This window comes from Triturus cristatus, chromosome 10 (genome assembly GCF_964204655.1).
Source record: "Triturus cristatus chromosome 10, aTriCri1.1, whole genome shotgun sequence".
Classification (NCBI taxonomy): Eukaryota; Metazoa; Chordata; class Amphibia; order Caudata; family Salamandridae; genus Triturus; species Triturus cristatus.
The window spans coordinates 435978130-436002791 of NC_140593.1; positions in this window are offsets into that span (position 1 = coordinate 435978130).

Consider the following 24662-nt stretch of genomic DNA (forward strand, 5'->3'; position numbering starts at 1 on the left):
CAGGAGCCCTGCAAGTTCCTGGGGACTGCCCCCCCCCTCCCCCCCAGGGATGGCTCCAGGAATGTCCTCGGTGCCCACCACTGGGACATTGCAGTTTGCAATGGCATGGCGGAATTTATATATACATATATATATATATTTTTTTTTATTATGGCGTACCTGGTTGTTTATATATATATATATATATGTATATATATATATATATATAGAGAGAGAGAGAGAGAGAGCGCGAGCGAGCGAGATAGATAGATAGATAGATAGATAGATAGATAGATAGATAGATAGATAGATAGATAGATAGATAGATAGATAGATAGATAGATAGATAGATAGATAGATAGATAGATAGATAGATAGATAGATAGATAGATAGATACCAGGAGGGTTGAAACAAGTCGGTCTTAAATAAATCGTCACTCAAAGAAACCTGGAGTGCGGTTCCTTCTTGCGGCAGAGCAACACGACTTGGAAATATATATATATATATATATATATATATATATTCACTGAAAAAACCATAGGTTTCAGGGGCGTTATAGTTAGCTGGACTTTTCACTCGTACAAAACCATTGAAATTCCCCCGTTATAGTTAGTACAGCTACCTATAACTCGCGCGCCCGCAATGCACTGCTGATGAATTCACATATTACATCAATCATGACATGGTCAGTGACATCACTCATGACATCACTGATGACATCTCAAATGACATCACTGATGACATCACTGATGACATCATCCAGTGAATGTGTGTTTTTCTGAAAATGACATATGTTTTATATATGTATATCTCAAGGTCGATGGAAGAATAAATGGGGTATATAAGTGTCTAAATGGATGATTTATTTTTGAAAAATTGATTGTATAACTGACTGATTAAGTGTATCTTAGTGAATACATGGCTTAGTGAGTAATGTTTAAATATGTAAATATCTGTATCAGTCTCTCACTTTGTGTATAAGTGGCTGCATGGGTTGGTGAGTAGCTACATGAGTGTCTATATAGGTTATTAGTTGGTTTTTTGAGTATCAGTATGTGTGTCTGTTTGGTTCGGTGGGGGTATTACGTAGTGCATAGGTGCATGAATGAGTGACTCACTGTTTGTATGTGTTGAAGACAGCATGTGTGCAGGAGTGTATGGGTGGATGGGTGTGTTAGTGAGTGAATGACTGTCTCAATAGTGTCTTTATGAGTAACTACATATGTTTTAAACTAGTATATGTGACTATTGGTGTATATAAGTGAGTATATGTGAGAGTGAGAGATCGAAAGAGTTCCTGTATGAATAAGTATGTGTTTCTATAAGTGATTGTGTAAAAGACTAAGTATGTGTAAATTTCTGTAGCAGTAAGTATGGTGGTGTGTGTATAACTGTATATGCAAGTAAATGGATGTTTGATTCTTTATTAGCATGAGTGACTATGTGTGTGAGTAACTCTATGGATGAGTGGTGTTGTGTAACAGGATGTATAGGTGTATGAGTACATATGATGAGTGAGTACATGTATGAGTGACTGTATAGGACTGTTGGTGAATGAGTGGATGTGTATGTGGAACTTAGAATTACTGAATAGGTTGTTGTAACTAGTATTGGTATGTCCATTGTTTTGAAAATGTTAGTTTCTATTTTTGAATGTGTGTATCAAAGGTTATATTAGGGTGAGAGGAGGTCTGCCACTGTATGACAAGGATGATGTCATCAGTGATGTCATTTGAGATGTCATCAGTGATATCATGAGTGATGTCACTGACCATGTCATGAGTGATGTAATATGTGACGTCATCAGCAGTGCATTGCGGGCGCGCGAGTTATAGTTAGCTGAACTAACTATAATGGGGCAATTTCAATGGTTTTGTACAAGTGAAAAGTCCAGCTAACTATAACGCCCCTGAAACCTATGGTTTTTTCAGTGAATTTTTAAAGTTTTTTAAATGCTAATTCCTAACTATAACGTGCCTGAAACCTATGTTTTTTCAGTGAATTTCAAAGGTTTTTTAAATGCTAATTTCTAACTATGCCTACAGTGATAGGACATGTGAAGAAAGAAGAAAAAACGCACAGAAAGAAAAAAACAGAAATGCAGAAAGAAGCAACAGAAGTCCTCAAAGACGAAGAAAAGTGCAGGAAGAAGGATAACGTGCAGAAAGAACAAACAGAAAAGCAGAAAGAAGCCTTGTTGCAAAATCATCCTGTACCCTCAACTTTTTCAGACGGATACTGGTGGTATCTGAGTCTGACTAACCAGTCCTAGAGCCAGTACTATGTTAAAAGACACTCAGAATACAGTGAAAACACCTACATACACTAGGGAACACTATGCGTTGGGGTCCCCCTGTGATTAGCATGACCTCCTCTGTAAGCCCCTAGTATATAATAGGGCAGGAGATTGAAACTACCTCTTAAAATGCACCACAGGGCATGTTTGCACACATCACCTCAGGCCCCGTCCCCTCCCTTCCCCACTGTGTAAACATGCCCTGTGGCCGTTTTAAGTTTGGAGATTAAGTCCCCTTGAAGCCTGAGGGTCCCTAGGGTCCAACTAGACCACTAGGTACCTCCAGTAAGCGCCACAGAGCTGCGTTGCAGAGAGATGTAAAAAGGGGCATGACCTAGACCACCTCTCTGCAACGCAGCGCAGTGGCGCTTACTGAAAGCACCTGGTGGGCTAGTTGGCCCCCAGGGTCCCTCAGGATTGAAGGGGAATTATTTCCCCAACTTAAAACGCGCCACAGAGCTTGTTTGCACACGTTAACTCAGGCCCCGTCCCCTCCCTTCACCACTGTGTAAATACGCCCTGTGGCCATTTTTAGTTGGGAGATTAGGTTCATTTGAATTCTGAGGGTCCCTGGGGTCCAACTAGCCCACTAGGTACCTCCAGTAAGCGCCACTGAGCTGCGTTGCAGAGAGGTTTAAAAAGTGGCACGGCCTGGACCACCTCTCTGCAACGCAGCTCAGTGGCGCTTACTGGAAGCACCTGGTGGGCTAGTTAGCCCCCAGGGGCCCTCAGGATTGAAGGGGAATTATTTCCCCAACTTAAAACGTGCCATAGGGCGTGTTTGCACACGTCACCTCAGGCCCCGTCCCCTCCCTTCCCCACTGTGTAAACACGCCCTGTGGCCGTTTTTTAAGTTGGGAGATTAAGTCCCCTTGAATCCTGAGGGTCCCTAGGGGCAAAATTGCCCACTAGGTACCTCCAGTAAGCGCCACAGAGCTGCGTTGCATAGAGGTGTAAAAAGGGACGTGGCCTCAGAACACCTGTCTGCAACGCAGCTCCCTGGCGCATACTGGAGATACCTGTTGGGCTAGTTGGCCCTCAGGGGACCTCAGTATTGAAGGGGAATTAATTCCCCAACTTACAACTGGCCAGGGGGCGCGTTTGCAGAGTGCTGCAAGGAGGGGGCGTGGCCTCCGGTGCGATGCCGGTCTTTTATTTTTTTTATTTTTTTTAAGAAGGAGGGCTGTGTGGCCCCCCTTCTTTTTCTAATTTATTGGCCCTGGGGACCCCATCCCCCAGGGCCTGCACCCTAATTGTTTTTGTTGAAAAAAATACATTTGGCCCTCCCAAGGCATTAATCGGCCCCGGGAACCCCAACCCCCGGGTCATGGCATTTTTTTATTTTTTTATTCTTTAGGAGGGGGGCTGCGTTGCCCCCCTCCTCAGGCCACTTATGGCCCCGGGGACCCCATCCACCGGGGCCGGCCTTTGTTTTTTATTATTTAAAAAACATATATATTTATAGAAACACCTAGGACATGCTGGGCAAACCGTATGTACCTATCACCATGACAATTTGCGTGATATTCATTAAAAGGCGACTAAGCATACAATGAATCCACGTGGAATGTATTTACACCGCTAGTGAAGCTCTGACGTGTCTGACGCCCTACCGTGCCTAATCCCAGCGCCCCCGCCGATGGGTACTCTCCAAGTAGACACCCTTGTCGTTTATTTATACAAACATGGGTAGCTATTGACGGGCACATTTAATACACACGCACACAAAGCCATTCAAAGGGGATTCGACAAAAATTCGACCAAACTATGCAAGAAACCCCCCTCACGGTTAATTAAACACACATCCACCGCCGGATGTGTAATACTTTTTATTTTACTCTCTGGAAAGGAGAAGAACCTCACTTGAGAGTCACAGCGTTCTCCTGGCTGAGCCCAATGCTGTGTTACACCCACCAGTGCCCGCCGAGTGCCACACACCTCTGTGTTGTATTCCATCAGCTAGTGCGTATGCTATGACACTCTCTAGCCCATGTGCACTGTAACACCACCCCGTGAATATGTCATGCCACACTTGCCTTCGCACGGGTTATATTGCCCCATCTAACGTGCCTTCCTCGATGCCTATGTTATAATGCACAGCGCTATGCCATACATATTACAATCTGGGATCCATATCTTTGTCACAGTGCATATGCAACGTTACACTCCCCAGCACATATTTTATATTACACCTTTAGAGACTAGTTAGGTTACACAACACTGCCCTGTGCATATTACACTCCAAGGCGCGAATCGCATAGCACGCGCTAGTGCCTGTGTTATCTCGCGCTCTCCAATGAATCTGTCATTCCGCACAATGTATTGCATATTATATTTCATTCCCCGGTTCATCTTATATCACACTTTTTGGTGCATAGTTTATACCATATACTATATCTAGTTTTCATTTTCAATCGTGCTCTCAGGACTATGTTCTATATAACACTGCGTCCACCTACCCTTTTCACGGGCATTACATTTTGCGATGGGGGGTGGAGGGTCAGGGGGTGTTTCTGCCAAGTGAGCCCGGAGTCACAGTCACAAACGTCCTCTTCTTCCTGAATAAAAGTGAGATTATGCTGCATACTTGTTCATATTTTAAGTAGTTCGTACAGACACACATTTTAAAAACAATAAAGTTCCTAATACCCACCTTCTCTGAACAGTTAGCTTGCTGCCCCATCCACCTCCTCCCTATCCTCTGTTGTCTGAATCCATGGACTAGCCTCCTCCCTCCTGCCATGCATGGTCTGATGTGCTGCCACTGCCCTCCATTTAGCATGATGTACCAGTCCACTCCTCCTGCCCTCCATTGCCCAATTCTATGGCTCATCATTGACCTCCGGCTTAGCCTCTGTGCTTAACTTGCTGCCCCTATTCTCCTTTCCCCTGCCCTCCGATGTCTTTTTACATGCCCCTGCTCCATCCTTTTTGCTCACCATGTTCCATGGACCTGCCACTCCTATCTACTCTGAGTGTTTTGTTGAGCTACCACTCCCCTCTCACCTGCCTAGCATTGTCAGATGACTGTAACCTGTCCCTGCCACCTCCACCCTGCCTGTCCACATGCCATGCCCCTATTCCCTTCCTCCTGTCCTCCATGGTCAATTTTACTGCAACACCCTTCTGCCCTCCCTGGTCTGTTGTGCTGCAACTGCTCCTCCTGCCTGCCCTGCGTAGTCTGTTGTGAGGCCCCTTCCCCTGAACTCTCTTGTCTGTGCCCAGGTCCTGACCCTCCCTTCTATCCTCCATGGTCCTTTGTGCATGCCCCTGCACCCTCCTTCTTGCCCATCATAACCATTGTGCTGCCACTAACCCTCCCGATTGCCATGCATGGTCTTCTGTGCTGCCATGGCCCCTCCCACCTTCCCTGTGTGGTGAGCTAGCTGCCCCTGACCCCCTCCCACCTTCACTCCATGGTCTGTGTGTATGCCATCATAGTCTCATTGTTGCTCTCCATGGTGTGTCTTGTTTCTAGTGCCCATCCTGCCTGACCTCCATGGTCATCTTGCTGCTCCTGCCCTGCCCTGCCCCCTTGCCCCCAGCCCTCTGTTTTCATGTGCAGACCCCTATTTCCTCCCTCCTGGCTTGTCTGTTCCATTGTAATGCCCCTGATCCGTCCCTCCTGCCCATTATGGTCTGTTATGCTGCAGCTTTCTCTCCTGTCTATCCATTATGGTCAGCTAGCTACCATTGCCTCTTTCCCCTCTGTTCTCTGTTGTCCATGTGCATGGTCCTGTCCCCTCCCTATTGCTTTCTATGGATTGTTGTGCTGCACTCCCGTCCCGCATGCCCTGTGTGGTGTATTGTGCTGCTGCAAACCCTGATGCCTGCCCTGTAGGGTCAGTTTGGTGCACCTCTCCATGTCCCTCCTGTCCTCTGTTATCCGAGTCCATGTCCCTACCCCAATTCCTCCTGCCTACCATGATCCAATGTACCATACTTGCGAACATTTTGAACTTGGTAAGAGGGAGATTTTGAAAAAAAACTGGGGTATCGATTTTCCCCTTTGAGTTACATTGAAAAAGAAGAGATTGTAGACAGGAGACAGATCAAATAAAGCCCATTTGAGCTTAAAAACATTGGACGTTTCCTGGCTGAAACGGGTCTGTTTGCATGTATGCCTCTTCCTTCTGCCCACAATGGTCTATTATATTGCCACAGCCTCTCTTGCCAGTCCTGTATTGTTGGTTTGTTGCCCCTGCCCCCCTTTCCACTGCCCTCCATAGTCTGTTGTGCTGCCACTGCCCTTCCTGCCTGCCCAGTGTGGTCAAATTGCTGCCTCTGCACTCTCCTACCTGCCTTCAATTTTCAGAGCCCGTACCCCTGGCCTCTGCCTCTCAACAGTATCCCAATGAACAACTAGATTGCTAACATTCTATATTTATTACAAAAGTGTGGAACGCCTGGCGTCATCTTGATGTAATCAAAACTGTAATACCTAGAGCATTTCCTTTAGAAATTACATATATGGGAGGGTCTTATTTGCATCAAAATTATGGTTAGTGCTCTAAAAAACTAAAATGAGGACATATTTTCTGAGTTTTCAAATAGCGACAAAGAACTTTTAAATTATTTGTAATCTTTATGTTTTTTTATCCAGTTGACCACTTGATGATTAAATGTTGCACCTAGGGGAGAGGATGTGGTGTTACTTCCAGAGCTGCAGACTTTGCAACTGGGGAATCAGGTTGGAGTTTCTGCTTCAGCTCAACATTCTGTGATTCTGGTCAAATCACTTAATCTCCCCATGTCTACAACCAAAATGAATTTGATCTTGTGTGATGTAACCAATGCTCATGTAAAGCACTCCAATACCTGACAAGTCTGCACTATATAAAACTGCAAATACACAAAAAATAAGTGTTTTGCACACTTCTGTCATTGGGCTACATGTGAGCTACATCTGGGTGATATTTGTGCTGCATTTGGGCTCTTTTGTCTCTGGTGGCCATCTTGGGAGATTTATTTGTTATGAAGTGTCCTAATTTCCTCATTTACTGCAGTCTCCTCAGTAGGAAATACTTTCAGTTTTCTATTTTGGTTCCATCAAGAAGGCATTCAGATGTGTCACACATATGCCATAAATTCTGAATGTTAGCACTCTAGTTGCTCATTATATCACTGTAGTAAAGGTACTGCTCACCACGGAAGTCTGCTGCTGGTATGAAAAGTGCATGTTTCAGTCTGCATATCAGAATTTTTTAATGAAATAGAAGAGGATTTGAGAAGTCACTCAAAATGTTCCCTAATTTTTCTTTCTTCAGCACCAATCATAATTTCTTTGGCAAAATGAACCCCCTCATTGTGTTCCTTTTTAAATTACATGTTTAAGTGTTACCAGTTTATTCCAATCAAGATGGCTTCAGGTGTGCCATACTTTTGTCATAATTAAGACAGTAAGCGCTCTAGTTGTTCTTAAGAACACTCTGGGACATTCTGTCATTTAGCTATACTTGGGCTACATCTGGGTGATATTTTGGCTACATTTGGGCTCTTTTGTCTCTGGTGGCCATCTTGGGAGATTTATTTGTTATGAGGTTTCCTAATTTCCTCATTTACTGCAGTCTCCTCAGTGGGAAATACTTTCAGTTTTTTACTTTGGTTCCATCAAGAAGGCATTCAGATGTGTCACACATTTGCCACAAATTCTGAATGTTAGCACTCTAGTTGCTCATTAGATCACTGTAGTAAAGCTACTGCTCACCAGGGAAGTCTGCTGCTGGTATTCAAAGTGCATGCTTCAGTCTGCATGTCAGAATTTTTTTATGAAATAGAAGAGGATTTGAGAAGTCAAAATGTGCCCTAATTTTTCTTTATGCAGCACTAATTATAATTTCAATGGCAAAATGAACCCCCTCCTTTTGTTCCTTTGTAAATTAAATGTTTTAAGTGTTACCACTTTATTCCAATCAAGATGGCTTCAGGTATGCCATACTTTTGTCATAAGTAAGACTGTTAGCGCTCTAGTTGTTCGTTAGAACACTCTGGGACATTCTGTCATTGTGCTATACTTGGGCTACATCTGGGTGATATCTGGGCTACATTTGGGCTCTTTTGTCTCTGCTGGCCATTTTGGGAGACTTATTTGTTATGAAGTTTCCTAATTTCCTCATTTACTACAGTCTCCTCAGTAGGAAATACTTTCAGTTGTGTACTTTGATTCCATCAAGAAGGCATTCAGATGTGTCACGCATTTGCCATAAATTCAGAATGTTAGCACTCTAGTTGCTTATTAGATCACTGTAGTAAAGCTACTGCTCACCAGGGAAGTATGCTGCTGGTATTGAAAGTGCATGTTTCAGTCTGTATGTCAGAATTTTTTAATGAAATAGAAGAGGATTTGAGAAGTCACTCAAAATGCGCCCTAATTTTTCTTTCTGCAGCACTAATCATACTTTCTATGGCAAAAAGAACCTCCTCATATTGTTCCTTTTTAAATTAAATGTTTTAAGAGTTACCACTTTATTTCAATCAAGATGGCTTCAGGTGTGCAATACGTTTGTCATAAGTAGGACTGTTAGCGCTCTAGTTGTTCTTTAGTACACTCTGGGAAGCTGCAGTAGAACACAAAGGAATCAACTGACAGTCTCTGCCCTTGTTGGATGTACATGTTTTACTGAGAATGTCAGACTTCATTCTCACATGACTGAGAAAGATAATGTGAATTTACAGAAAATATGCTCTCAGTTTAGCTTATAGATCACCTCCCAAACCTCTGTGGGAAAAGCATGAGAAAATAGTTTTCTCTCAAACATGATTCATGATATCACAGCAGAAGGCTTTTTCACATGGTAAAATCACCTTAGAACACACCACAATTCCTAAAATGAGTATGGTACCATCAACAAATGATTTATAATGTAAGTAAAGTCTTAAAACCTTCTATTAACTGCAATGCTTTTTAATGAGGTGCTATCATGTATATTGGTCCCAAGATGGCTGCCAACACTTCTTGGATGAAGTACTGACAGCCAATCAGATCTCACGATGAGATGTGTGGTTAGGCTCCGCCCAGATATATCTATCTTTTTAACTCTAATTTTCTCAGGAACTACTGAACGGATTTACACAATTTAAGCAAAAGGCACGAGTCTGAACTGAGGACTACCTCTTTGCCAAATTTGGTGTAATTCCGTTCAGCAGTTCGGGCTGTATCTGCGTCAACAGGTCCTATGGGAAAATGCATAGGGAAAACGCGTTTTGGGACCCCCCTTTTTTCTCGGACCCCGCTTGACGAATCAGCGTGAAATTTTCAGGATAGGAGCGGACCGGAGCTGGCCAAAAGTTTTGAAAATTTCGCAAAGATTCGTCAATCGGCGCCAACGTTATTCCAAATAGAATGTTGCGGATTTCCTATGGAAAATAGGTCCTAACTATCACTACCTACTGGCGATTGCCAGTAGGTAATATATATATATATATATATATATATATATATATATATATTTTTTTTTTTTTTTTTTTATTTTTTTTTTTTTTAATTAATTTATTTATTTATTTTCACTGAAAAAAACATTTCAGATGTCATCAGTGATGTCATCAGTGATGTCACTGACCATGTCATGAGTGATGTAATATGTGACGTCATCAGCAGTGCATTGCGGGGGTGCGAGTTATAGTTGGCAGAATTAACTATAACAGAGGATTTTCTAGGGTTTTGTAGGAGTGAAATGTCCAACTAACTTTAACACCCATGAAACCTATGTTTTTTTCAGTGAATTTCTAAGGTTTTTTAAATTCTAATTTCTAACTATAACGTGCCTGAAAGCTATGGTTTTTTCAGTGAATTTCAAAGGTTTTTAAAATGCTAATTTCTAACTATAACATGCCTGAAACCTATGGTTTTTTCAGTGAATTTCAAAGGTTTTTCAAATGCTAGTTTCTATGCCTACAGAGGTAGGACATGAGTAGAAAGCAGAAAAAACGCACAGAAAGAAGCAAAAGAAATGCAGAAAGAAGCAACAGTAGTCCAGAAAGACGAAGAAATGTGTAGGAAAAAGCAAGACATGTGCAGAAAGAACCAATAGAGGAGCAGAAAGAGACCTTGTTCCAAAATTATCCTGTGCACACAACTTTTTCAGACGGGTACTGGTGGTAACTGACTCTGACTAATCAGGCCTAGAGGCAGTGCTATGCTAAAACACACTTAGAATACAGTTAAAACACCTACATACACAAGGGAACACTATGTGTTGGGGTACCCCTGTGATTAGCATGACCTCCTCTGTAAGGCCCTAGTACATAATAGGGCAGGGGGATTAAAACTACCTCTTAAAACGCGCTACGGGTGCGTTTGCACAGTGGTGAAGGGAGGAGGGGGCCTGAGGTGACGTGTGCAAACATGCCCTGTGGCCGTTTTAAGTTGGGAGATTAAGTCCCCTTGAATCCTGAAGGTCCCTGGGGTCCAACTAGTCAACCAGGTACCGCCAGTAAGCGCCACAGAGCTGCATTGCAGAGAGGTGTAAAAGGGGGCATGGCCTGGCCCACCTCTCTGCAACGCAGCTCTGTTGCGCTTACTGGAGGTACCTGGTGGGGTTGTTGGCCCCCAGGGACCCTCAGAATCGAATAGGAATTAATTCCCCAACTTAAAACACACCACAGGGCGTGTTTGCACACATGTCACCTCAGGCCCTGCCCCCTCCCTTCACCACTGTGCAAACACACCCCGTGGCGCGTTTTAAGTAGGGAGATTAAGTCCCCTCGAATCGTGAGGGTCCCTGGGGTCCAACTAGCCAACGAGGTACCTCCAGGAAGCACCACAATGCTGCGTTGCAGAGAGGTGTAAAAAGGGGCGTGGCCTGTGAACACCTCTCTGTAACGCAGCTCCCTGGTGCATACTGGAGGTTCCTGGTGGGCTAATTGGCCCCCAGGGACCCCCAGTATTCAAGGAGAATTACTTCCCCATCTTACAACGTGCCAGTGGGCGCGTTTGCAGAGTGCTGCAGGGAGGGGGCGGGGCCTCTGGCGCGTTGCCGGTCTTTTTTTTTTTTTAAAGAAGGGGGCTGTGTTGCCCCCCTTCCTTTTCTATTTTATGGGCCCTGGGGACCCCATCCCCCAGGGCCTGACCCCCATTTTAAAAAAATATATATAAATGTTACGGCAAGGGGGCCGTGTGAGCCCCCCTCCCGTGGCCAATTCTGGCCCCGGAGACCCCATCCCCTGGGGCATGGCCAAATATTTTTTTGTTATTATGGAGGGGGGCTGTGTGGTCCCCTTCCTAAGGCCTCTATTGGCACCGGGGACCCCATCCCCCGGGGCCGGCCTTTATTGTTTCTTTTTTTTTTCTTTGGGATGGGGGCCGTGTGGCCCCCCTACCGGGCCACTTCTGGCCACGGGGACCCCATCCCCCGGGGCCTAGCCATTGCTTTTTTTGTATTTTTTTTTCAGAGGGGGGCCGCATGGCCCCCCTCCTCAGGCCTATTATGGCCCCGGGGATCCCATCCCTGGGGCCGGCCTGCCTTTTTTTTATTTGTCGGAAAGGGGGGCTGCATGGCCCCCTCCCAGGCCACTTCTGGCCCCAGGGACCCCATCCCCCGGGGCCAGCCCTATCCGTTGGAGACCGTGGGGGGTCCCCAATCCCCCCACGGTCCCGCCGGCTCCCCGCGTCCTGTGGGAGCCGGCATTGCTTTTCCACAAGGGGAGCTGCTGACATGCAGCTCCCCTTATGGAAAAGCAATTCTGCTTTGCTTCATTGAAGCGAGAGCAGGTTTCCCTGCTCTCGCTTCAATGAAGCAAAGCAGAGTTTGCAATGACAGGGCAGGAGCCGCGAGGCTCCCGCCCTGTCATTGCAAACAGCAGTGGGCACCCCGGGACACTGCAGGAGCCGGTCCTGGGGGTGGCGTTCCCTAGGGCCTTCAAGGTCTCCAGGAGGGGGCCCCCTCCCACCATTTGCAAAGCCCCGGGGGTGGTCGCCGGGGCTTGGGGTCCATTACGGACCCCCCAATTTTAATAATTACAGCCCCGGGGAGGTGGCGGTCCCCGGGGCGTGTTGGGGGGCATGAGCCCCCCATGCAGGAATTATTTAAAAATAAGAGCCCCGGGGGTGGCGGTCCCCTGGGCTGCAGGGGGCCGTGTGCCCCCCGCAAATCTTTGTGCAAAGCCCCGGGGGTGGTGGTCCCCAGGACAGTGTGGCTGGATTGGGGCCCCACACACATTTTTTTTCTGCCCCCAGGACCTGTCCCACCCGGTGGCTTAATTAAACAAAGTGCGGGAGCCCGCACTTCGTTTTCTTTTATTTTCGGCCGAAATTCACGCTGGGTGCGCGAATCCCGCCGATTTGTTTTTTTAAATGCTTTTTTGGCCCTGGGGGTCCTTGTGGAACCCCCTGAGCAGGCCTAGGGGATCAGGGTGTTTCAGCTCTGCCCCCTTTTCCTGTTTTTCGCGTTTCTTTTTCTGTTTTCTTGTGCCTTGGTTCTACCGAAGCACAAGATGGCTGCCAACACTTCCTGGTTTGGAGTGTTGACAGCCAATTAGCATGAAGCTCGTGATCGGGAGGGTGCGCGGATCCACCGCGGCTATAGATATCACTATCTTTATTTCTTAATTTCTCAAGAACTACTGAACGGATTTACACCATTTTTTAAAAGGTCGCTTTCTGAGCTAATCAGTCAATTTTTGCCAAAATTGGGGTAATTCCGTTTGGGAGTTTTTGCTATAACTGTGTCTAAAGTTTCATATGGGAAATAGATTTTTTTACCTCTATTTTTTACATTTCTCAGGAACTACTGAACGGATTTACACCATTTTAAAAAAAGGTCTCTTTCTGAACCAAGGGCTACCTTTTTGCAAAATGTGGTGTAATTCTGTTCAGCAGTTCGGGCTGTAGCCTGTTCCAAAATTTCCTACAGGAAATAACATGGAGAAAACGCGTTTTGGGACCCCCCTTTTTTCTTGGCTCCTGCTTGACGAATCACCCCCAAACTTTCAGGTTAGGAGCTGATCGGAGCGCCCCACCAGTTTTGAAAATTTCGCGAAGATTTGTCATCCGGCGCCAAAGTTATTGGGAAAAGAATGTTACGATTTTCCTATGGTAACTAGGTCCTAACTATAACTACCTACTGGCGACCGCCAGTAGGTAATATATATATATATATATATATATATATATATATATATATATATATATATATATATATATATATATATATATATACATATATATATACACACACAATAATACAAACAAGAATTGATTTTTTTAAATTCATAAGAAAGCTTAACCTTTAGAAATACTTTTCAACTAGCACATCAAAACAGTCAGATGTTGGGCAACAATGTGAACCAACAGGAAACTTGGTTGACACAGATGTAGAGCTATTACAGCAGCTCAATGAACAAGAAAGAGAAGCAGAAGGTGCTATTGACTTATTTGGGGGATCAATTGGAGATGGACAATTTTGGCAGAGTGGTAACCCCATTGAAACCGAAGTCAGTGTTTTTTACAATCATGCCCACGGATGTGGTGGATATTTTTTCAGAGCTAGTTATCACGGATTTGAAGAAACTATCAATTGAATCAAGTACAAGACAAAGAGTGGACAACATGGAACATTTACAATGTTATCAGAATGTTATGACCAAGATCAAGTCTCAAAAGGACATTGGAGTAAGACAATCTGACAAAGGGGGAAACATAGTACTATGGCCCCTAGAAATGTATAAAACTGAAGCCTTTTCACAATTGAATGATGCTGCATGTTATAGCAAAATCCCCCAGAGTAACCTCACAGATATTAAGGAGAGGATTCCATGCTGATGTGTCTAAATGGAGGGGGCTGGGATTGTTAACTCAAGACAAATACAGATTTTTAAAAATTGATTATCCCACAGTGCCAATTATGTATTTTTACCCTAAAGTTCATAAGAAGGTGACCAATCCTCCAGGCAGGCCAATTATATTGGCAATTGGAGGGTTATTTGAAATGACATCTAAGTATATTGATCACTTCCTGCAGGAACATGTTAGAAACCTCCCTTCATTTTTGCTGGATACTAGTGATTTTTTTACGTAGAATTTATGATATAACTTGGGATGAATCGTACGTACTCATAACTCTGGACGTTATGTCATTAAATACAAGCATCAGGCATGAAGATGGTCTGAGATCAGCAAAACACTTCTTAGGCATGAGATACATAAACCTTTATCATCATACACAAATGCTCCTACATATGATGAGATGGTGCTTGGAAAACATTTTTTCCTTTTTGAAAGGCAACTGTACATACAAGTGAGAGGGACTGCGTTGGGCACCTACTTCACCCCCAGTTATGCTAATTTGCACATGGGCTGGTGGGAGGAGCAGGTGCTAGCTGTGGAATTTGCCACAGAATGGTAAGAAAAGCTGGTCCTGTGGGCCCGTTTTAACGACGATCTTTTTATTCTGTGGGGAGGTACTCCTGATTCCGCTAAGAATTTTGCTTATAGGTTAAATTGTAATGATTTGAATCTCTCCTTTACTTGTAATATCAGTCAGAGTGAGGTAGATTTTTTGGACCTGGAGGTATACATTAAAGACAACAAAATACACACAAAAACATTCAGGAAACAAACATCGGGGAATTCTAACCTGCATGCGAGCACTTTCCACCCTCCTCGACTCAAAGAGAGCATTCCACATGCGGAAAATCACTGCATGAAAAGAAATTGTAGCAATGAGGTATTATTGAGGGAAGTACAATTTGAACTGAATGAAAGATTTCTTGCCAGGGGCTATAAACAGTAGACTTTAGAGTCAGCTAGAGAAAAAAACACATTTGAAATCAAGGGACATGTTGTTATTTAAGAAACAGGGTTCACAACGAAGAGCTAAAGATCAGGTGAGATTGATCACTGGGTATAGTGCCTATCAACGTAAGGTGAGGAATATTATTTCCACACATTGGAAGCTAATCAAGAGCGATCCCATCTTTGGGAAAACAGCGACAAAAAATCAACTACTCAGGTTTAGAAAGACCACATCGATGAGGAGTGAACTCTGTATTAGTAGCCCAGAAATGGTAAAGAAAGAGGCATGGCTAACATCAGAGACTGGTTTTCAAAATTACCATAAATGCAAGGCATGTAAAATCGGCCAGAATGTGAGGGAATTCATCTCGCCTCTATACAACACCTCACTTAAGATACGCAATCTGTACAACTGTCGAAGTGACTTTGAAGTATACATTCTACAATGCTAATGCCCGAAGGTCTATATAGGCAGCACCATTCACATGGTGCACGTTAGAATCTTACAGCATCTAAGGGCCATAGCAAAGGATGATAAAAGCTATCCTGTTGCTCGACACATACATGACAAACATGGTGGGAGGGTGGCAGACCTTGTATTTTACGTAATAGACTCGGTCCCCAGGAATCTAAGAGGTAGCAATAGAGAACAAGGGTTAAGAAGACTGGAGTCCCGCTATATAATCATGCTAAACAGCAGGGCTCTGAATGATTTAAATTCAGATGAGGAGATGTACGTGCACCTGTAATTATTATTCAATTTGACCTCCTCCTGTCTCAGCCCAGCCAATTCAGAATGTCAATGGGTCTGATTTAAAATAATTTGAAAGAAATGTTTGTTTATTTGGTTTAATCACCAGGAGCACGTTTTTGGGAGTTTGTAGTCGCAGTAACTGGGAATGGCAACAGTATTCAGCACAGCAATTGACTGTTAGAAGATTTCCTGAAATTTTATAAGTACACTGATCCGGGAATTGCACTGAAAGAATGCGGATAGGAATTTACCCCACGGGAAGGTGGTATGGAATGATATGCTGTGGTGATTATAATCCACTAGGGTTGAATTGCCAGCCTTCTGCATACCATACTTTATGCAAAGGGAAGGATAAATCTGTTTAAGAACTACTTTTTAGCAACAACAAAAAATATATATTATTTTTTTTTTTATAAAGAACCAATAAAGGCGGAAGTTTCAAATCATCACACTAGATTTAAAATGATGATGAGGAATTCATTATTATCCACTGGTGCCATTATTAACTGCCCAGTGCAAAAGACGACTACACTTGGAGCAACACAATAATGGAATGGAATGTTAATTTCATATGGTATACAATTTCATTTGTGAATTTAATTTTGTAACACTATGCACTGTTTGTTATTAATACTGTGTGATTGAAAATAACTTAAATGTTAAGTGTTTCTTCAGTCTCTATGTCGAGTGACGTAGGATGATGGCACAATGTAAGGTATAACCAAAAGGGCGATGACATTAAAGCGAGCAAGCTGGTGGAGACCACCAAAACGTGTCTGTCTGTGGGGGTAATTACACGAATAAAAATGTAAGTAGCACTTGCTAATTATTTTTTTCAGAATAACGACAGATTAAGAAAACAACAATAAGATTCTAAACCTGTGCCTTGCAGTTTGAGTGCAGCTCCTCAATGAAAATTCAAAGCTCACTGTGCTATATTAGAAGTATTGCAACTTATGAACTGAAAGTAACAAATGATGTTTGTGTCAGAAGCAGTAACCCACTTAACTATCTAAATAAATACAACACTGTGATCTACACAGTCTGCTGTGCAACTGTCACATTAATCCTCCTTGCTGCTTTAGAAGTCAAAACTATGACTAAAAAAAACAGATCTACCCAGCAAGTAGATTAACCATCAGAGTAAACATTATCTCTTGAAAATTGCTGTGCAAACAACTATCTCTGCAGCAGGTGCCTTAAATCCATAAACTAAATTGCAGCCTCATTCTGACCAATTAAATAAGCCAGAACAGATTTACTGTCACATTTGACCAAATTGGGATTTTTTTGGCCGCATAGTTTTTGAATAGAATACAAGTATAAAATTGACTGTCAGGGTCTGCCCCTCATAACTCCAGCCCGTTTCCGCTGCCACTCCTTCCCCCAATTTATGGGTTTCCTGGAGTCATTTTTAGGTTTCACCTGCACATCTATTGTATTTTAATATATTTTAAAAGAGTGCTCTTAACAGCTCCTGTAGCTGAAGTACTGTGGTTATCCGCTTTTGTGTAGAACTTTTTTTTATGCATTTCAAGAAATTTTCTTGTGGCACCTGGCACAGCCACATTCTTATTATTTCATCGCCCCTCCAGCCTTTTATGGCTCGGTCTCGCTTGGAATCAAGGCACATGCGTGATTTTTCCTCCAAGAACTCCGCGGGTGCTGGATTGTGGGCAGACTGTAGAGTTCTTGATCTGCAGTGTTAGCAGTCCCTTGACAGCTCATTTGATCTGAGTAAATTGGAAGAGCTTTATTATTGTACAGTGATCGTCGCAAAATAACCTTGTCCACAAGATGGCGGTACATACATGGGAATGGATATAGCAGCGTATATCAACCACATTCTTTTGAATTTTTTCTTTGTTTTCATTCAACATGAATCTAAATTCCACCTTGGCTGATGAAGCAAATCGGGATCAACGCTCTAATCTGAACAAAATGAGAAGCAACTTTTTTTTTTTTTTAAATACAAGACGGTTTGTCTTAATGCATTTGCAAACCGAATGGCTATCAATTGTCATGACTCTGCTGCTTCTGCCTTCCTTTGAAGCTATGCAGTTCAAAAATAATTTGCAGTCAGCATTGGATGATTGTGCCATTGACCCACCAGGGTGGGAAATTTTTCTTCAGGAAAGCCTCATATGCATGCTGCAGAGGGCTGGCATGGGGTGACCAATGCTTCCAGAGTGGCTAAGTGCCCTGTTCTATTTTAGACACATTCAGCCAGCGTAGGTGTTAAGCTAACACAAATTGACGTTCTGGAGTTCTTAGCGTGGGTGTTTCTTTTCTACCTTCCAATTCCAGATTTGCTTTTCCCTCTCAAAATCTATATCATGAAAGACAATAGAAGCTAAGCACAATTAATTCTACATTAACCTGTTATATTGAATTCACAATAGTATCAGCAATGATAATGACTATTTATGTAGCAGGTACCAAAAAAGAATAGTAATTAGGAACTTGCAAAAAACATTTTTTTATTTTTCATTGCAGACTGGGCACTCTCCATCTTTCTAACTTTCCATCATCTATGGAGCACTCACTTTGTGGGAGGTGCTCCTGCGCCCAGGGGCGTAGCTTAGTCGGTGAAACTCAGGGGGCGTGTATCTCACATAAACCATTAGGAAAAACCAACACAGGCGCATCAGATCCGATTCTGGGCCCCCAGACCCAACCATCGAGCCAAAAATTCATTTATTTGGGGGTAAGGGGTGACACACCCCAAACACCCCCTTTAAGCTATGCCCCTGCCTGTCTCCTATCACGTCCCTTCTCTTTTTGAAAAGTGTGATGTGTTACATGATATTCAGCGCCCATGCGGACCGGTGCTCCAATTCGGACCTCGTTTGCCTGATTAGGGAGGAATATTTTGATCCCAAGCTCTTCCGGAGACGCCTGTCACCCACATCCCCAGGTAATGAAACTGGGCACCGACTGCCTTATGTGGGAGACAAGCAAAATCCCCTCTCTTTGCGGGAGACAGCGGGACAGATTCACAAAGGGGAATTTGGTCATGAACATAGATTTACGACCCAAATTATCATACTTACACAAACCAGGAATTCACAAAGAGATTCCTGGCAATTCTTATCACACCAGCATTACATAAACATACATACTCATCCACCGTGTATTCACTCCTTCACGTTTTCTCTCACTGACGTACTCTTTCCGTCGCTGCTGCAGTTATCCAGTGCTTTCATCATCTACTCGCTCACAATGACACTAGCTCTCTGCTAGGCATGTTAAATCTCGTACAGTCGCTTATCCATTCATTATAGTACTTATTTAACGCTGCACTCACTTACTCCTGCTTACTGCTTCATGCATGTGCTCATTCACTGCTTCATGCATTTACACATTCTCTCACTGTTGCACTAGCGGACTGAGATGCTCACTTTCTGCTGCACTCATTCACTTCCATATGCCCACCTTTTAATTCCTGTACTTGCTCGTTCTCTTCTGATCATATTCACTCCCACGCGGTCACATATTCACTCCACCACACCTATTAATTGATGTACCCATTCTCTACACTCACATCATACACCCTTCATTCCCTGACACAATCATTCACCCTGTGCACTCATGCATTCCTTGCTGCGCTCATTAATGCCTGCACACTCATTAACCCTTGCATTTATTCACTCATACAGACTAGCACATTCATCCCGGTACTTACTCAGTGTTACATTCACTTCTGCATGACTCTTGGGGATGCCTCATGTCCTGTCGCCTGTTGCCTTTCCAATTCCTGCCTGCCCTACAACGACTTATTCCATTTCATGAAACCAAAAGTTGCCCCTGTCCCTGCCTTGTCCCCTCCTAGGCAGAAGGAAATATTTACTTTACAGCCGCCACACAGACCTGGAGAGGAGCACCCATCTGCACCAAGACTGACTTTCCTCCTCACTGCTCCATTTTTAAGCCTTTCTTTCTTTCCACTGCTTTCTTTTTTCCTTCCTCCTTCTCACCCTTCACACACTCTGTTCTTTTCTCATTCATTTCTCCCTCCTTCCTCTTTCTTCATTTCTTTCTCATTCTGTCCTTTCTCCCGCTTTCTTTATATTTCCTCAATTGCTCCTTCAGTCACATCTCCCATTTCCTTCCTTCTTTTGCTTTGTTTTCAATGTTTTCTCACATTTTTCTTCTTTCAGTTGCCATTCCTTCCTTTTCCCCCTTATTCCTATATTTACTTCTAAACAGGCTGTCACAAATGCAATTATCTTCAAGGCACTAGAGCCATGATTTGAATGGTGCAGCAGGTGTAGTGGCACCGGGTCAACATGTTGGTAGAACTCCTCTAAACACATAGGGGCAGATTTACAAGCCCCTTGCGCCACTTTTGCATCACTTTTAACATGGTAAAAGTGACGCAAAAGTGGCGCAAGGGGCTTGTAAATCTGCCCCATAGTATTGCTATTATAGCAATTAATTCCATTATTTCCCTCTCATTTCATTTTTCAAAATGTTGCTATTACTTACCCGCACTATACCACTAGTAACAGCACAATATGTTGCCTTTTTGCACATAAACAAGTACAAACACTTTAACAGACTTTCTGTAACTTATATTGTACAACTACTCAGCAAGCTACAACTTACAACAAAACACATTTTATTATTAAGCACATAGGCGAAACCAAATGCATTTACCAATGCTTGTTTTCCCTGCTGCTGCAAAAAATGACTCTGTCACGGAGCCAGAAGAAATGGCAGTGCCCCTGGAATTACCTTTTAAAACATTAGCACGGAAATTGGGTGCCCGTAATGTAAAAAATTGTATCTCTCCGCTTGAAATTTCCGTCACACCTCAAGTGAAAGGAACTCAGCAGCACCAGGCCAATCGAAAACCTGTCAGACCACGCACAATACCTACCGCGCCTGGGACTATTTACTTAAAAGCTTAGGTTCCAAAAATCTAGCTGTCTTCGGGTGGGTGGCTCTCGGTTAACTTAATGTATTGCCATCGTTGTTATTTCTTATTTGAGAAATGTATCCGTTATAAAATAACTCTGGAAAGAACTTAGGGAAATATAGTAATCAGATGCCCCCCGCGTGCTCTCTAAATATGCCGTGAAGACAGATGGTTTTTCTTACTCTTAGCCCACAATTTATTGTGGAATGTTGTCAACGTTCTGTAAAGTGTCAAAATTGTTGAAAGCACTGCTGAGGTTCTGAACCGTTAGCACAAAGAACAATGATGTGCATTTAGAAAGCTCTTGAATAGGCCCTCTTCGGGTCTGTCTGAAAAGCATTGAAGTGGGCTCTATGATTAAACGCTCACAGCTGACATCTGCAGTTATTTCTAGGTCATGTATTTGAAGTCTGTCAATGAGGACTCAGTATTCAATCCTTCCATCCTTGTGAGGCAGGTAAGTTGCGCGCCATTATATTAGATAACGATAACATCGGTTATATACTGTGCTTAGAAATGTCAGAATTGACAATAGCATAGCAAGGGCACCATGGCTCTAAGGAAAATACCCCCTCCCCTGACCTCTGGTTGGATAGTAAAATACAGCAGCAATTCAAGATGGTGTGGGCTCTGTAAACCCCTGGGCCCCTGTACCACTTCACTTCCTACATCCTTGAAAAGGGCTCTAAAAAATATTTATTCCTCGGTTTTCCTTTCTATTTTTATAAGGGTTATCCCTTTTCCACCATTAACGTGTTGCAAGCGACTCCAACCTCTCATTACATATAGTTAGTTCAGAGTTTCCACTGACAAGGCATTTTTCTTATCTTTATGATCAGGTGCTGATTGACGAATCTGTACAAAACTGTATAAAAAATGTTGATATGATTTGACGAATCTGCACAAAATGTTATAAAAAATGTTGATTTTGTTGTGTTTCGATTTAGATGCCTGTACATAGGTTCCCCTGAATCATGTCCTTATATAGGCACAATTCGCATTGCCCTTATTTAGGCATAGAATCCCAGTCCTCATTTAGGCATTAGCCATGCTATCCAAATACAGGCATGGTCACTACATCCGTCCATCCCACATCACAACGAGTTCTTAGAAACCAGACCCTTAAGCCGTCTGGACTTTCCCTAGCTAGGATTATTGATTTCTCCAAGAACTCATCTATTATGCATGAACTACTATTCCTTAGGGGTTCATCCATCACGTCTTCCTCTGCCCGACTTTACGTCAATGCTAGCATTCCTAAGCACCTTCCAGGTATAAATATACCTTCCCTTACCATGGCAAACCACGGCACAGCTAAGCACAACTTGACTGCACGGTTCGCCACAGCAAGTTCGGAAGAGACCAAATCTCGGCCTGACGCACTGACCAGACGCTGTCATCCCTGCTCACAGAAAATCCAGCTTCCAGTGTTCTGACTCCCTTCGCGGGGTGTTAGAGTTTGAGACCCGGAAAGAGATTCCCACCTCTCTCATTCTAAAGGTATGGAGTGGACTAGAACCTAGAGGGACTCTTGGCATACAAACTTAGTATATACCATACTATAGAAAACAGCACCTACTCTTGCCTCGTATTACACTTAGGTTCAGTACACCGGGGTAGAACTATTTAGAAGTACCAGACGAGTATTCACTTTTTAGCCTGTGTTATTTATGTATGTATATATGAATATATGTCATAGCTAAAAAACAATGTAATTGCAGTATTATTTCTTCTGTGCGTATTAAATATTGCTTACTGTCTAATGATTGTAACAACTCATATCTCTTACACGAAAAACAAGACTGTTCAATAAATCCCTTTTATTGAAACGCCCGTCTATCTATTTCTGTGTAACTCTGAAGAAACTAAGCATGCACAATTGACTGACTGAAACTGTTATCTATTGTTTCCACGATTCTGAGACGCGTTCCGATTCTATAGGAAACAAAGTTGTCATGTTTATGCGGTTGTCAGAAACTAATCCCTTCTTGTTTATTCGAGAAGTTTCCAGTGACCTCTGAGTTAGCTGGCACACATAAGTAATTAAGTTTAATGTACTCGATAGGAGCATACTGACCTTAGTCCTATGCAAAAACTGTAGTGTATATTATTCCAATGCGCAGAGCCTATAAGGGAAATAGGAAGTACACTATATGGCGCCCAACGCTTGGTAAGGCACTAATTTAACGCTAGATACTGATGTAACTCAGTGGGTAGGGATAAAATCCACCATAGCTGCCTAGGGCGAGAATCCTATGTATTCGCTGTTTGGTTTGTTCAACGTTGAAGGATACAATGTTCCAAAATATTGTGCACCTTATCTTTGTTTCCTTGAAACTTGTTCTGCATATTTCAAAAAACAATGTCCACTAACGGGGATGTTGTAGACGCACGCGGCTGATCAAGTCGCAACAGGTTTTAATCTTACAGGGTTAAATGAAACCGATGTGAGTATTAAACACATCCCACCAAATTTAAGGAGAGCCATCACTCTAAAACTTATAAAACATGGCCTAATACCAAGAGGTGGTAGAGCAGTTTTTGTGATAGAGGCACATGAATCTTTTCGGACAGAGGTATTATATTCGTGGATTACATTCCCAGAATCAAATCCAGTAACACGTGTTTCACTTCTTCATAGAAAATGAACCACCTGAGGAATACATTCTCTTCGAGGATATTGAAATTCCACTAACATACCAGGAGCATCAGCTCTGGTTTAAAGGCGCCCTAAAACATTTCAATCACATAACCAGGCTCAGTCCACTAGGTAGACCAGGAGCAACATGGCCGATTTTAGCCGGCTACACACCTCATCCTGATATCGAAGAGATGTCAGACGATGAATTACTCACTCAACTAAAGCAGTTAATAAAAATGTACAGACAATTAGTACAATATGTCATGCGGACTTTAACAGTCTAATCACCAATAACCATTCCAAATCAAACCCCTCATCAGGGGAATACACTAAAAATTACTCCACAGACTATACACGCAGTCATGGGTAAAATGCCCACAAAACGTGAACAAATTCCATTCTGGATAGCTAAAAAAATTACTCAAATCGAAGCAGTATTTCCTAATACTAGCCCTTATGAGAAACACAGAATCCTAACAATCTGTTTACCAATGGGGATCATACCACATCTGGAAGACTGCATCACTCGGGGCACAGTCTTTGCTGCCATCTATACTAAAACACATGGGGTTCCGTCTATTGCGATAATACCTGATGTCCTGAAGGTTATTCAAAATGAATACGGGGCAGAGCCTGCTCTGAATTTAGGTGTGAAATTACTAAAGAACTTCGACCAGGTCTCAACAATAATATTATCTAATATTAAAGGGGAGGCAGCAGCAGTGGCGATCCGCCAACGATTAAGGGAATTTGATGTAACAGAACATCAACAAGAACTACCCAGAATAAAAGAAAAATCCTATGAAGAATTAGGCAGAGACAGTTTAGGTGGAAAACCAGTTAAACCACAACTGTCTGAAGCTCCTGAGAAGAACTCAATTAAACACAATCCTACATCTTCTAAAAAGAAGTGGGAAAACCACAAACAACATTCAAGAGAGAAATGTTCTCAATCCCGAGGTAGGTCTCCTCAAAAGGAGCCCTATGACAAGAGGTATAACCTAAGGAATAGGGATAATTTGAAAAAACCTGACAGGTATCAAGATACTGATACACGTTCCTCTCGTACCTTTCAGACATCTTCACAGACATCAGAAAGAAGAGGACGGTCAGATCACAAAGAAGAAAGCGTGAAGTCCAGAGACGATCAACACGTTCAGAAAAACAAACCAAAACCTCAATTCACTAAGAAAAAGTTAGCAGGTCTGAAGATCAGACATGCCGAGAATTCTGAGAACACAACTCAAGAACGGAGAATGGGCTCAGACAATGCTGGACAGTGCAGCAGAATTAACAATAGCTCGCCAGAACCTGAAGGAACTTCTGGAGATAGTGGACTT